Source organism: Mauremys mutica, chromosome 4 (assembly GCF_020497125.1).
Source record: "Mauremys mutica isolate MM-2020 ecotype Southern chromosome 4, ASM2049712v1, whole genome shotgun sequence".
Taxonomy (NCBI): Eukaryota; Metazoa; Chordata; order Testudines; family Geoemydidae; genus Mauremys; species Mauremys mutica.
The window spans coordinates 83,813,821-83,827,175 of record NC_059075.1 but is presented as its reverse complement, the minus strand read 5'-3'; the positions used below and the strand labels follow the sequence as shown (position 1 = coordinate 83,827,175).

At 43.6% G+C, this 13,355-nt stretch overlaps 1 long non-coding RNA gene across 5 annotated transcripts in view; it reads left to right on the top strand.

Annotated features, from left to right (window-relative positions):
- Positions 1-8,587: 8,587 nt before the first annotated feature.
- The window catches only part of LOC123369983, a 92,264-nt gene continuing 87,496 nt past the window's right edge, over positions 8,588-13,355 (top strand). For 2 of the 5 annotated variants that reach the window (XR_006579222.1, XR_006579220.1), the window contains exons 1-2: positions 8,588-8,769; positions 9,820-9,903. This is a non-coding gene — a long non-coding RNA (uncharacterized LOC123369983). The remainder of the gene's footprint in view (positions 8,770-9,819; positions 9,904-13,355) is intronic. The other 3 variants (XR_006579221.1, XR_006579223.1, XR_006579224.1) reach the window with 3 other exon arrangements.

Here is a 13,355-nt window from a genome sequence, read left to right as displayed (position 1 = left end):
TAGTTGTCTCTTTTTAAAGCTGAAAAACCCCAATCTTTTTAGTCTCTCCTCAGACAGAAGCCTTTGCATACCCTTGATCACCTTTGTTGAACTTCTCTGAACCTGTTCCAGTTCAGCTATATCCTTTTGAGATGGGGTGACCAGAATTGGGCAAGGTGTGGGTGCACCATGGATTTATATAATGGCATTATGGGTTTTTTTGTCAAATGTCAGTGTCTTCTCCTGTTCACATCTGGCATATTTCAGAGGTTACCACAATATAAATAATATAAATAATATCTAATTTACTCTGCATATTATGATTTCTAGGTCTCTTTTAGCATTACTGTTTCCCATTGAATATATATGTTTCAGATATTTTCTTCCCAGGTGCATTAGCTTGAATGTTTCCAATTTGAATCTATTTTTTTTTAATTCTTAACAGGGCCGGCTCCAGCTTTTTTGCCGCCCCAAATGGCAAAACGAAAAAAAGACATAAAAAAAATAAAATAAAGCTGCCATTGGTGGCACTTCGGCGGTGGCTTTACTGCGACTCTTAATTCTTCGTCGGCAATTCGGCAGCGTGTCCTTCCCTCTGAGAGGGACTGAGGGCTCTACCGCCGAATTGCCGCCGAAGACCTGGATGTGTCACCCTTTTCCATTGGCCGCCCCAAGCACCTGCTTCCTTCACTGGTGCCTGGAGCCGACCCTGATTCTTAACATAACTATCAGCAATGGATTTTTTTAATAGACGTTTCAGATAGGCCAAAGAACACCACGATTTGAATTTCTTAGCAAAACTTTGATCCATTTTATGTATTGCACAGGAATAATGTAATTCATACACTTTACTCTTTATCAGGATACAAACTACACAGATTCCATTATTTCTTTATTGAAGCATCTAGTAGTAACTGCTATCATTAATGTTACCAAAGAGTTTCTGACATCATGAAAGAACCAGATTTTGGGTTGAAATTTTCCAGGCTTGTTTGTTGTCCCAAGGTTACTTAATTTTGGATAAAACACTTTTAAATAGCTGAAATGGTTTGAAAGTTGCAATTTGCAATGAAATTGCCCTTAATAGAGCAGTGCACAGCTTTTTGGAGGAAATTGTTTTGGTAACCATTTTAAATTGGCATCTGTGGCATTATGAATTCTATTTGATATAAGGGACTTTGTATCTGTGTCAGACTGTGAGCTCCATTCTGAATGTGGGGCCTATCTGCCTTCTCTGTTGTCTTTTTACCTGCATGTTGGACTAAATTCTCAGGGATGGTGTGCTAACATTGGAAGGTCATTAACCTTGATGGTCATCTATTCACACAGAAGCCCCCTTAGACGAAGGGTTGGCTACTGCTGAGAGCAACCCAGTTTTTCATGTCTGAACTCCAGGAGAGAAGGAAACTAACCAAAGGGTCACATGGTGGAGGGCTTTGATCATCTGATGAGGCTAATTAGGGGTCACCTGACTAAGATGCTATAAAAGAAAGGGTCTCTGATTAGCCATTTTAAAGAGCAACCTAAAGCAGAAAGCTGGCTGCAGAAGTGAGAAGAGACTCCACAAGCCATGTGCAGGAGGGAAGGAACAGCAGAAGGCTCATATGCTGCTTAAAAGACTGACCCTAAGCCCAAAGAATACCTGAGAGATGAGGAAACTGGAGCAGGGAAATACATTGAGGTTTTTTTTACTGTTTTGTCTAAATCTGTATATTGCTTGGTCTGTCTTTTTGCAAATCCTATGTGTTATGTGCTTCCACTGTCATGTGTTCCTGGTGAGGTAAATGGTAAACCCTAGAGAGTCTCAGGGGTTGGGTGGAGGTCAGCACTGGTCCGGGAGGCCTAAGACAGCTGGACTGCGAGATCAGACAGTCTATACCAAAGAAGTATGCCATGGAGGGAGACCAAAGAAAGAGCCAGAGACCAGAGCTTACTGAGACCCAGGGAAGTTTAAATGCGTATGAGCCCAGTGTGTGTGACTGAAACACAGTAACTCCCAGCAGGGGGAACTTTACCAAGGCTCTGGCAAGCAGTGCACAGATTTTTGCTGAAGGAAATTGTTTTGACTACCATTTTGAATTTTCTCCTAGGCCCACTTTTGTTCCCTGGCAGCCACTCAGCAGCCATCTTGTTTAGTCGTTGGACAATCAGAGGACCAGTGCTGGCAAATACAGATGCAACTGATTTTGAAATCCCAGCTGTCACTTTTCCGTACCTGAAGGTGCCCAAGAAAGAGGAGAGAGACAGAGGCTACCATATACTGCCCCTCAAGCAGAACCACCACTGCCAACTCCTTTGACATGAGTGGCTTTCGCCATTGCTGCTGCTGTCACCAGCACTGCCACCCTTGCCAAAGTCTCAGCACTGACAAGATTTTGTGGCTTCTTGTCTGATAGGGTAGCAGGCAGAGAGCAGAAAGAGCAGACACATCACCCATCAGGTGCACGGGAGTAGCAGCTTCATGGGCAGCAATTCAGAGACCCACCAAGACCAATAGTGCCTAATAGAATATCTGAGCATCACTGAGGAAGAGTTTAGCCCAGAGAGGCATCCAAATCCCACTGAGGCTGAGCCAATCCTATGGGAGCCCCGTGGCCATCACCAAAGGTGAGTAGATCAAGATGAAGCTTAGCAGCCAATCTGAACCCGATTTAGAAGGAGCACATTCCATGTGGGCATCTGAGTACAACTGAGAAGCTGAGCTCCACTAGTGAGGAACCAAATGTCGTGAAGCATGCGACCCCCACCGAGGAGGTGCCAAGGTTAAGGGTGTGTGGTGTTGAAGGGGGTGTGTGGAAATTTGAGCTTCAGTGAGGGCAAGTGGAAACCAGCAGACCTTGGTTTCTGAGTGGAACTTAGGAAAATAAAAGTATTCTCTCCCCCCCCCACTCCTCCACCGCCGTGCATTCATTGAAATAATACCTGCTTTGAACCTTCATCTGAAACTTGAAGTGCTGTTTAGATTGATTAACTTTTCCCCTCCTAATTTTGATGTTCATGCTTCTCTGCATTTCTTCATTTCAGCCAGGGCTAGAAGTGAAAGTTGCCAAATGCTGCAACAGAGGTTATTTTTGTGGTATTTATAATTCTGAGGGAACCAGGAAGTACTGGAAATCTCACATGAAAGCCTGTTTCCAGCCAGATTTCCTAAGCAAAGCTAGGTCAGATAAATTCAGGTGAGCATACAAACTGAGCCAAGCCTCTCACACCTTTTGAGATGTACTCATCATTAAAGCGAGAGTTTAGCCCTTTGTGACACTGAGATCTGGGGATCATACCGGGTAACATTTTGGTCAGATTCAGTTGTCACAGCTGACTGTATTACAACAATGATATTCAGCAATACATCATCTTTGTCTATGTTTTTGCACAACACAGTGCAGTTTTTACCTGGCAGGACTCTTCGAATGGAGAGAGATGGCATGGCATGTTTTTCTGGAATGTTTTTTTGAACTTACTGTATTCACACTTCCAATATAGCAATTGATTTCAGGGAGGGAAATGTAGGTGGTTTTTTTTCATTTGAAGTCGTCAAGAAATATTTTTTGTTTATTGCTGAAAAGGTGAAATTGCTTCCAAGAGGTGAGAAGGGGGGTGTGTGTGTGTGGGGGGGGGGTTTGGTTTGCACAGCTTTCACTACTGAACATTTTTTTTCTAACAGTCCCTTCCTACACACCCTTTCCACTCCATACAGAAAATTATTGCATTTGTTATAAAATGTGTTCAGAAGTCAGAGTCTTTTCTTCAACATTATAAATGAAAGTGCAATCCAACTGCTGATGGATCATAACCTCATTGTTTTGGCAGTGCTGCTTCATTTACTTTTTTTTTTCTTTTATACTAACTTGTTTGCTCAGGCATTAGAATTTAGAGTTTTTCCTTCTTTTTAGAAATTCACACCCTTCCTGGCAAGGTTTGAACTGTTTTTATTACTAATAATTATACCTACAGGTAAAATAAATACTTTCCCACGGATGCGCTGGAATCTGGTATGGTTATACGTTGATGTAGCTCTAGAGGCTGAGTTGTACAACTAGTATTTCTGCTGTTCAGTCTTTTCATTCTGACAGATCTTAAAGACACAGGGTGTGAATCTCCACTCACTTCCTGTGGTGTAATCTGGAGCAATTCTAGTGAAAGCAATAGAGTTACATCAGTGTGAAATTGGTGTAGGAGAGAAGAGGATCACTTCCACAAAGTAAAGTAAAGAGCTCACAGGCTATTCTGAAGGCAGAAGAAAAGTGCTTTTTACCCATTTGGAACAAAAATCATACAATATATTTTGCACTTAACTGTTACAGGGTATAGCTTTCTTACACACATTAAAACAACATGATAAAGGTTTCAAACACTTAAAAATTAGGAAAAGCCAGAATTGGGTTGCCGGTGCTACACATTATTCATTATGATACAGCCTTTAATTATATGATCACATTCTAATTTTTCCATGGGAAATAGTAGTATGTGATCATATCATTAAGAACTGTATCATATGACAAATGCATAATGGGCCCAAATTAAGGTTGCCTAGGCATCCTTAATTCTAATTGCTAACTTTTGCATGCTTTACTTTTCAACCTTAACATTCTTTTAATGTATTAGTTCATGTATCATTTCATAGAATCATAGAATCTCAGGGTTGGAAGGGACCTCAGGAGGTCATCTAGTCCAACCCCCTGCTCAAAGCAGGACCAAACCCAACTAAATCATCCCAGCCAGGGCTTTGTCAAGCCTGACCTTAAAAACCTCTAAGGAAGGAGATTCCACTACCTCCCTAGGTAACCCATTCCAGTTCTTCACCACCCTACTAGTGAAAAAGTTTTTCCTAATGTCCAACCTAAACCTCCCCCTCTGCAACTTGAGACCATTACTCCTTGTTCTGTCCTCTTCTACCACTGAGAGCAGTCTAGATCCATCCTCTTTGGAACCCCCTTTCAGGTAGTTGAAAGCAGCTATCAAATCCCCCCTCATTCTTCTCTTCTGCAGACTAAACAATCCCAGTTCCCTCAGCCTCTCCTCATAAGTCATGTGCTCCAGCCCCCTAATCATTTTTGTTGCCCTCCGCTGGACTCTCTCCAATTTATCCACATCCTTCTTGTAGTGTGGGGCCCAAAACTGGACACAGTACTCCAAATGAGGCCTCACCAGTGCTGAGTAGAGGGGAATGATCACATCCCTCGATCTGCTGGAAATGCCCCTACTTATACAACCCAAAATGCCATTAGCCTTCTTGGCAACAAGGGCACACTGTTGACTCATATTCAGCTTTTTGTCCACCGTAACCCCTAGGTCCTTTTCTGCAGAACTGCTGCCCAGCCATTCGGTCCCTAGTCTGTAACAGTGCATGGGATTCTTCCATCCTAAGTGCAGGACTCTGCACTTGTCCTTGTTGAACCTCATCATATTTCTTTTGGCCCAATTCCTAGCCTTTTAGCAAACTAAAAACTCAAGAAATTTCATTACATTGTCATTACATGACATCTACAAAGTTCTTCTATAGGGTTGAAATCTTTCCATGATAAACTTATGCCACTTGTGTTAGCAGAAGAGCTAATAGCAATAATAGGTTGTCATCCTCTACATACAAGGGGGGAGAGGGACACTTTGCCAGTGGGTTTCACAGGTATTTGCTGACAGCAGAGTAATGGTGAGACTCAGGAATTTTGGTTTCCATTCCAGGCACTGAAGGAGAGTGGTGTTCTGTCTGTTTTCTCCATGCGTGACCTCTTCTGCCTCAGTCCTTCAAACTGTACCTGTCCAAATGCTGTATTTTTCCTACCCTGGCTTCTCCTCCAGTCCCATTGGCCTCACCTAGCCAGTCTCAGTATCCACTTCCTAGAGTTTTCATCCCAGAACCAGTCTCCTTGCCCAGCAAGTCCTAGTCTCACTCCTCTGGATTCCCTGTCCCATTTTCTCTTCCCTTGCTTTCAGTTGCATTCTTCTTACTCAGCCAGTGCCACTTACTTCCTCCCAGCTCATCATCCAGTCTGTCTCTCCCTACCCCCCACCCCCACCAACTTCCGTGATCCCTTCCCTACCTGCCCTTGTTTTCCATTCCCAATGGCTTCCAGTCCAATTTCCCCCACTGAGCTTCTCATCCAGACTCAGTGTGTCCTTCTCCCTGGCCTCTTGTCCCAGTCTTTCTGCCCAGCTTGTCCCAGTTCTCCCCCCACACTCTGGCTCCTCATCAGCTCTGTCTGTCATCCCCTTGCAGCTCCTTCCCCATTGGCTTCCAATCCCAATCTCCTTGTCTAGCTAGACTCAGTTTTTCTTTCTGGCTCATCTGATCTCAGTCTCCCACACCTTAACCACTGGCACCTGTCCCCCTCCTCCATTTCCTTCCTTGACTCCTAGTGTCAGTCTCCTTGCCCAGTCAGTCCCATCCCTCCACCCCCAGCTCCAGGCCCAGTTTTATTGTCCTGCTAGTCCCAGTATCCTCCACACCCTTACTCCCGGTGCCAATTTCCTCCTCACCATGCCAGCCTCCAATCCCAGCCCCTCCCCTATCTAAAGGTGCCTTGTCCAAACCTATCCCTCAGGTTCAGCTCTTGCCACCTCTGCATTTGAATCCTGCAGCTTCCTTCTTCACACTGCCTAGGTGTGAGCGGTGGAGAGGGGTCATTGAGAGTACAGGAGAGACAGGCTTCCTGTTGTCACTTCCAATGCTTGGATCTTGCATGGTCCACTGCAGTTGCAGGGGAAATCTACTCAGATGCATGCTGGAGTATACCCACTGTGGATAAAGACGTCTCCACAGAGCATTGGCTAACTATGATTTTTTTTCAAAGGCTTATAGCTTGGCCAGTTTTAAGTGATTTTCACAGAGGTGACCAAAGGAGCATCCCTCACACATAGCCACCCTCCCCGCTCAAGAAATTTCAAGTCCCTGCTTTGCAGCATGGGCAGGCTAAAACCCAAAGAAGAGGTTGCTAGATTTTTTTAACATAGGCATAACAACTTATTTTTCCTTACTATGGTTCTCAGAAGTGGCTGAACCATTTTGCCTGAAAATTTCAAAATAATAATATTCAGCTGAAGGCAGATCCCTGGAATGGAAAATTTCAGCCCAAATGGCTAAGATTTGGAAAAGTTATAAGCAAGTAAAAACAGCATCGTGTAATGGAAAGTGTCAGGCAACCTTAATAATAGATGATGCTACCAGGCCTGCCTATTATTTGAGTCTGTCACTGATTTCACTGGGGCAGAACTGAGCCCTTTTTTTGCATCTGTCTACTAGATCTGGGCCTCAAGGGAAATGCCAACTCCACCCAAACACTCCTTTTACTTTTGAATGGTTGAAATCCAAATCTGGAAGAAATTGGCTGATTCAGTGTCTTGCAGGGGTGGATGAAATAATTCAGATGAACGGAGAACCTACCACCACCATGAGCCTTTTCTCCAAACTGGAACTGACATCAGGGCTAGCCTAATTTTACATTCAGAGAAGTCCAATTAACCTTTTCCCCATTTATTTGTAATTTCAGGTGATTACTCTTCTGATTTCTAGCAAATACTGGATGCACATAGTACCAAAATGTTGCAAATAAAGGCTGGCCTTGCAGTATTTCTGGCCTAGCTAGAAGCTTGTGTACAGAATATCTCATGGGACAGCCTGTCTTTTGGAGATTTCCAGCCAATATTTGCAGACAGAAGTGGTTTAGTAACACTTTTTATAAGCATCCCTCCCCTTTCTTGAAGGAGTGAAGTTTAATATTTAGAGCAGGGGAATGGGATTCAGGACTATTCCCATATCTGACACTAACTTGCTGAGAGGTCTTTGGCAAATCACTATACCAGTCTGAGACTCAGTTTCCTTATATGTAAAATGGTGATAATAATATAGACTGATTACCTCACAGGGGTATTCTCAGGGTCCATCAATAATGTCTAAAAAGTCCATAGAGATCCTTGGATGCAAGATGCTTTAGAAGCACAATGTGCTACTAAACTGAATTTCTGAATCCTGTGATCATCTTGTGTCACTAGTGTCCCACTGACTGGACCAGATTTGCAAGAGACAACTTGACAATTCATTTTGCATGCCAAAGTGGGCTTCTTATACAATGCTGTGCAGAAACTGAGAGCCTGTAGAAGTTCAGCCATTGGCATCTTCCTAAAATGAAGTATAAGCGACAGTCCCATACAATATTGTATTCTCATCTCAAACAATGTAAATCTAGTAATGGGATTAAGCTTCTTTGTAGCTACAGTTATGCCTCAATGAATGAGGATGAGACATGGTGGCTGTTGTGCTGTTTCATTGTTTATCTCAGAAATAGCTTAGACTGATCACTGTGGTGTATACTTTGGATGATGTGTTCCCCTTATTTTCCTGCAAACCTAATCTATTTCCATGTTCAACAACCTTCAGCTCAGCTATGTATTAGTTGCCTTTAATGTGTCTATAAACTTGAATTCAGAAGTAATCTGAATGGCACTTTAAGTGAGAGAGGTGCTATGATGGGTTGGACTAGGCCCAGAGGCCCCCTGCTAGAGGCCTCAGGGTCGTGCCACACTCATCTGAGGTAAGGAGCAGTAGAGAGGTCCTCAAAGCAGGCCAGAGTGGCTGTAGGGGAAACAGCCAATCAGGGCCCAGGAGGGCCCTATAAAAAGGAGCTACAGAGACAGAGACGGTGCAGTTCCTCACTAGAGCTGGAGGAGCATGGATGGTGTGTCTGGCTGAGGAAACTGCAGCACAATGGACAGCCCAGTGCTAGTAGGGACTGGGCGAGCAAGGAAGAGCTCCTGGATGGCTACTGGGCCTGAGCTTAGAAGAGCCCTGAGCTAAAGGTAAGACATCAGTGAAGGTGGGGTCCTGGAGTAGTGGGCGGGCCGGGGTCTTCCCTGCTTCTCACATATGCTACTGGGGAAGGGCCTACAACTGGGCATCAATAAACCTCAGAAGGGGACTGAACTGGCAGGAGGTCCAACTGAAGACTGGGGCCAAAACAGACTAAGAGGGCAAAACCATTGCCTCTGATGGCAGGGCTGGGACTGGTTTAAAGACTGTGGACACACCCAACGAGAGGGGATGCTCACAAGAGGTGGGTTCTGACCCTGTTATAGGTGTTTTCTTAGTTATTAAATTATTTGGACCTTTCATTGCCCTGTTCCATAAAACACACACACGGCCAAATAGACTTCAATTAACACCAGCAGTTACAGTAAGTCTTTTGAAAAGCAAACCTGATAGTCAGTTGATGGAACTTGTTGTGTATTTGGTTGTCATGGTTTTTGTTGCTATGGCAACTGAGTTAGATTATTATGGGTTAGCTCAGCCAGCTTCAGCCGGCTGAGTGAGTTCTCTGAGTCTGTAAATAAAATGGAGGTTTTGGTTAGCTGTCTGCTCTCTGGCCTCAAGTGATTGCTTCCTACACCGGCTGCCCCTAGGACATAACAGAACTTATTTCTGGAAGCAAAAATTGTTACCACAATGAGGGCCTCATGCGCCGTAAAGATGATGAGTTCCCTCAGTTCCAGCATCAGCTTAATCCACAATGGTCTATTGTATGGGAAGGAAGCTTCATAATTTTCACAGGTTTTGAAGCTTAAATAGATGCATTTTAAAAATCTTTCATATACTGGTCTCCAGAGGGTTGAATAGAGTAGGATCAAGGAAAATAATAAATAAATAACCTACTGGAACTGCAAACAGAAAATAGGAAACTACAAACATATTATGGAGTTGTCCAAGAATCCAAGACTTGTTGGGTAAAGTCCTGTAAACAATTCATAGGATCGTTAAAGAAAAATATAGCAAGTTTTTCAACTCTGTGTATCCCAGCAGACTATTCAGTATTGTCAGGCATCCAAAGGCCAACTGGTTTTCTCTGATTTCAGTGGCAGCAGAAATAAAAACTATCATCAGACTCATACAGCAACAGAGAAGAGCTTGGATTTTGGACCTAACATGACAAATATATGGTATGGAGAATAAAATGATGGATTTCAGTGGGAATCATTTCTAAATTATATTCAGAGAAACAGATAAATATAGAAGCAGACTCTTAAGTATTTGGTGGTTACTGACCATACTTGGCACATACGGAAGTTTTTTTTTTTGTAATGTAACTAATTGCCAAGGGTTGCATTGAGACATTGCTCTTAGCCTATAGCAAGGGGCTGCATGCAGCTATGTCATCCCAGGAGCATTCCAAGGATGGACCTATGATCCAGAGAGCTATAGTCCCCCCACGTGAACTAGCTTGGAAGTATTTTGCTATTGGCCTATGGGAGTAGCAGAGTACTTCCTCCTTTGTACCAGCTCCACTGGTTAGTGCATTGTGGGGGCTCTTTGCTCATTTCCTCTTCTCACTCATCTCTCGACCTCCTAAATGGGATGGAAATAGTGCTCCCACAGAGCCTGCTTCCCCCTGCCTACACTCAGACTGGTGATGCAGGTAGCATGTGGAGGGGAGCAAGGGGGCATCTTATACCTTCTTATTCCCCTGTGTAGGTTCATATTATTTTATTTGTAGTATTGTACTGCCTGGGAGCCCCAGTCATGGACCAGGACCCCATTGTGCTAGGAGCTGTACAAACACAGAACAAAAAGACAGTTCCTGCCCCAAAGAGCTTACAAGCTAAATCTAAGACAAAAGGCAACAGATGGCCACAGATAGACCAACGGGGACTGCAAGGAAACAATGAAAAAATACTGATCAGCATGATAGTCTCAGCACACCAGCAGCCTGACCATAGTAAAAAAAAATTGTAGGCATCATGGTAGAGGAGAATTTTAAGGAGGGATTTGAAGGTGCATATGAAAAGTGACAGTCTTGTTCCAAATGATCTGATTCTGCACTATTTAACTCAATATAAGTTTCACCCTAATCTATCTGAGCTCAATTTTTGTTGTCTTAGTCTGAAACCCATAGTACTCTGGGAATAAGTAAAAGTTAGGCTCCAGTGTCATCAGCATTTACCACATACTATGATGTTCTGTACAGAGTTGGATGAACCTTGAAAAATTCAGAGGTTTCTGTTCCACCCAGAAGTTCAGCTGCTTTTCTATCTATTAGTCAAACCAGCTGGACCTCTTCAGTCTGCATAGCTGGGTTGGAATTACTAGGCCTGACTGGGCTCTCAGTGAAGTCAATGGTAATATTTATGTTAGCTTTAATAGGATCAGAATGATCCCTGCTGCCAGACTAGACTTTCTTGCTAGATTTCCATACTTCCTGCTTCAAGCTGGGCTGGAAATAGAACAAGAGTAGCCTTTCTCACAGTATCTTGGCACAGCTCTTTCCAGGGGGAACCCAGAACAAATAGGAAACAAGGGAAAGTACCAAACTTGTATGAATGTCAAAAAACTCTGGTTTGCCTATGATTTGAAGTGTGGTGCAAAATTTTGGGTACTCCTCACTTTATCCAAACCAGTTCACTCATCCCTAACTTTGGACTCTCACCCATTAAAGAACAAGTTCCTGGAACTCAAAAGTACTTATACAGTTCTGAATGCATGATGTTCTGTCACTTAAATACTCCATGTCTCAGTATCTCCTTTACTGGTATTACTAATATAATTTGTCCTGGTACTTTACTTATATTCCTGCCCTTCTTTAGCATCTTTCAGCCAATGATAATAAAAATGCTATAACAATTATTCCCGCAACGCTCTTGTGGGTTAGGTCAATACCACCAGCCCCATTTTACTAATGGGTAAACTGAGGCAAGGAGTGGTTTAATAACTTATGTCAATAGACATAAATAGTAGGTGATAGAGCTAGAAATAGGTAACCAAGAAATTCTAAATGCTAATGTTCAAAGGGCCTGATCCAAAGCCCATTGTAATTAATGGAACTCTTTTAATTAACCTGACTAGGTTTTGGATAAGGCCCTACCTACCAGACATGGCTTTCCTTCCCACAGAACTTAATGGTACACTTTTGAAACACAAGCAGACAAAGAGAACTAATGTTTAATGACCTTCCCCTTTTTAAAACATGAGCTGAAAATCAATGACAAAAACCATAGGCAGCATTTGACTACAAAATAGAAGGTAAATGGATTTAAAATATTATTAGTTTAATTATCCAGAACTATTTCTTTATTAAAATTGTGTGCTCCATTGTCATATGCATGTAATTAATGCAAAACAATAGTAACATGGGTTGATCAAAATCAGCTAAGGCTAAACAACTCAAACCTATAATCAACTTCAAGTAAAAATGTGCCCCACAATTCCCGCTTTGAGCAGAAGCCTAGGTAAACAGCTAGGATTTGCCCAGGAATAAATACAGATGTTCAAAAACTAATGTTTACATTCACACCCAAGAGCTCTGTGTTTCAATGTACAAATTGCCATTTTTGCCCTGACACTCGCTCTAAATTTCTTTGTTAATGTGACTTTGGCTGTTCCCCAGCTCATTTAAATGTAATCTAAGCAATAACACTCTTCTCCTTGCCAAGATTCTTCTAGCCTTAGGTCCATATCAAACTGACCGTAACCCTTCTTCCCTTGCATCAGCTACTTATCCTGCCTATGATAGACAGCTGTACATGTATGTATATTTTTCCTTACCACAGAGATTAAGTGATAACGATGGCCCAAAGTTAGCAATAGACTCTTTTGTGTTTGGTTGACAAGAGTTCAGCTTCCTCAGCAGCAGCTACACCTTTGCATGCCTACATACACTAATGACTAAAGAAGTAAGGGGATGACCATGCTTGTGATGCAGAAGTCAGCTGTGAAGAACAGGAGTGTAGGGTAGGAAGATTGCTGTGGCTTTAAGACGCCGTCATATAGCTTTTGTGATTTGCATGATTAGGACCAGGATCATGGGCGCGGGTGAACCACTGGCTCGGGGAGGCTAGTCCCTGGTCGACCCCACCCAAGGCCTCACCTCTCCCGTTCCCCTTCCCCAGCCGGAGACCAGAGCTGCCCCCCACCTCGTCCCCCCGCCAACCCCGGAGCACCAGGCATGTGGCGTGCAGCCCGCCCCCCCAGAGCACTGGGCAGGCAGCCCCCCCCCCATCCCCCAGTCCCTGAGCACTGGGTGGCACAGACCCAGCGCTGGCCACCGCAAGTCCTGGCCACAGGCTGTTGGCAGCCACCCCAGCAGGCTTTACTGGAAGGAAGAGCAGCCTGATTGGGCTGGGACCAAGAGGGAAGGGCAACAGGAAGGGGCCATGAGGCAGATCATGGGCAAGGCCATGCCTGGCTGTTTGGGGAGGCACAACCTCCCCCAGCCTATGATACATGTCACCCATGACTTCAGGAGGGATTGTCCTTGTGAATAAGGTCTGGAAGATCAGGTCCTTAGGCTGAAACATTCCCATCTGTCTCCAATATAAAACCTCCAGCATTATTTACCTGGTGGGTTTTTTAGTATTAAACCCTTCTAAATGCAAGTCTATTCGTTGTCAGACCCTGC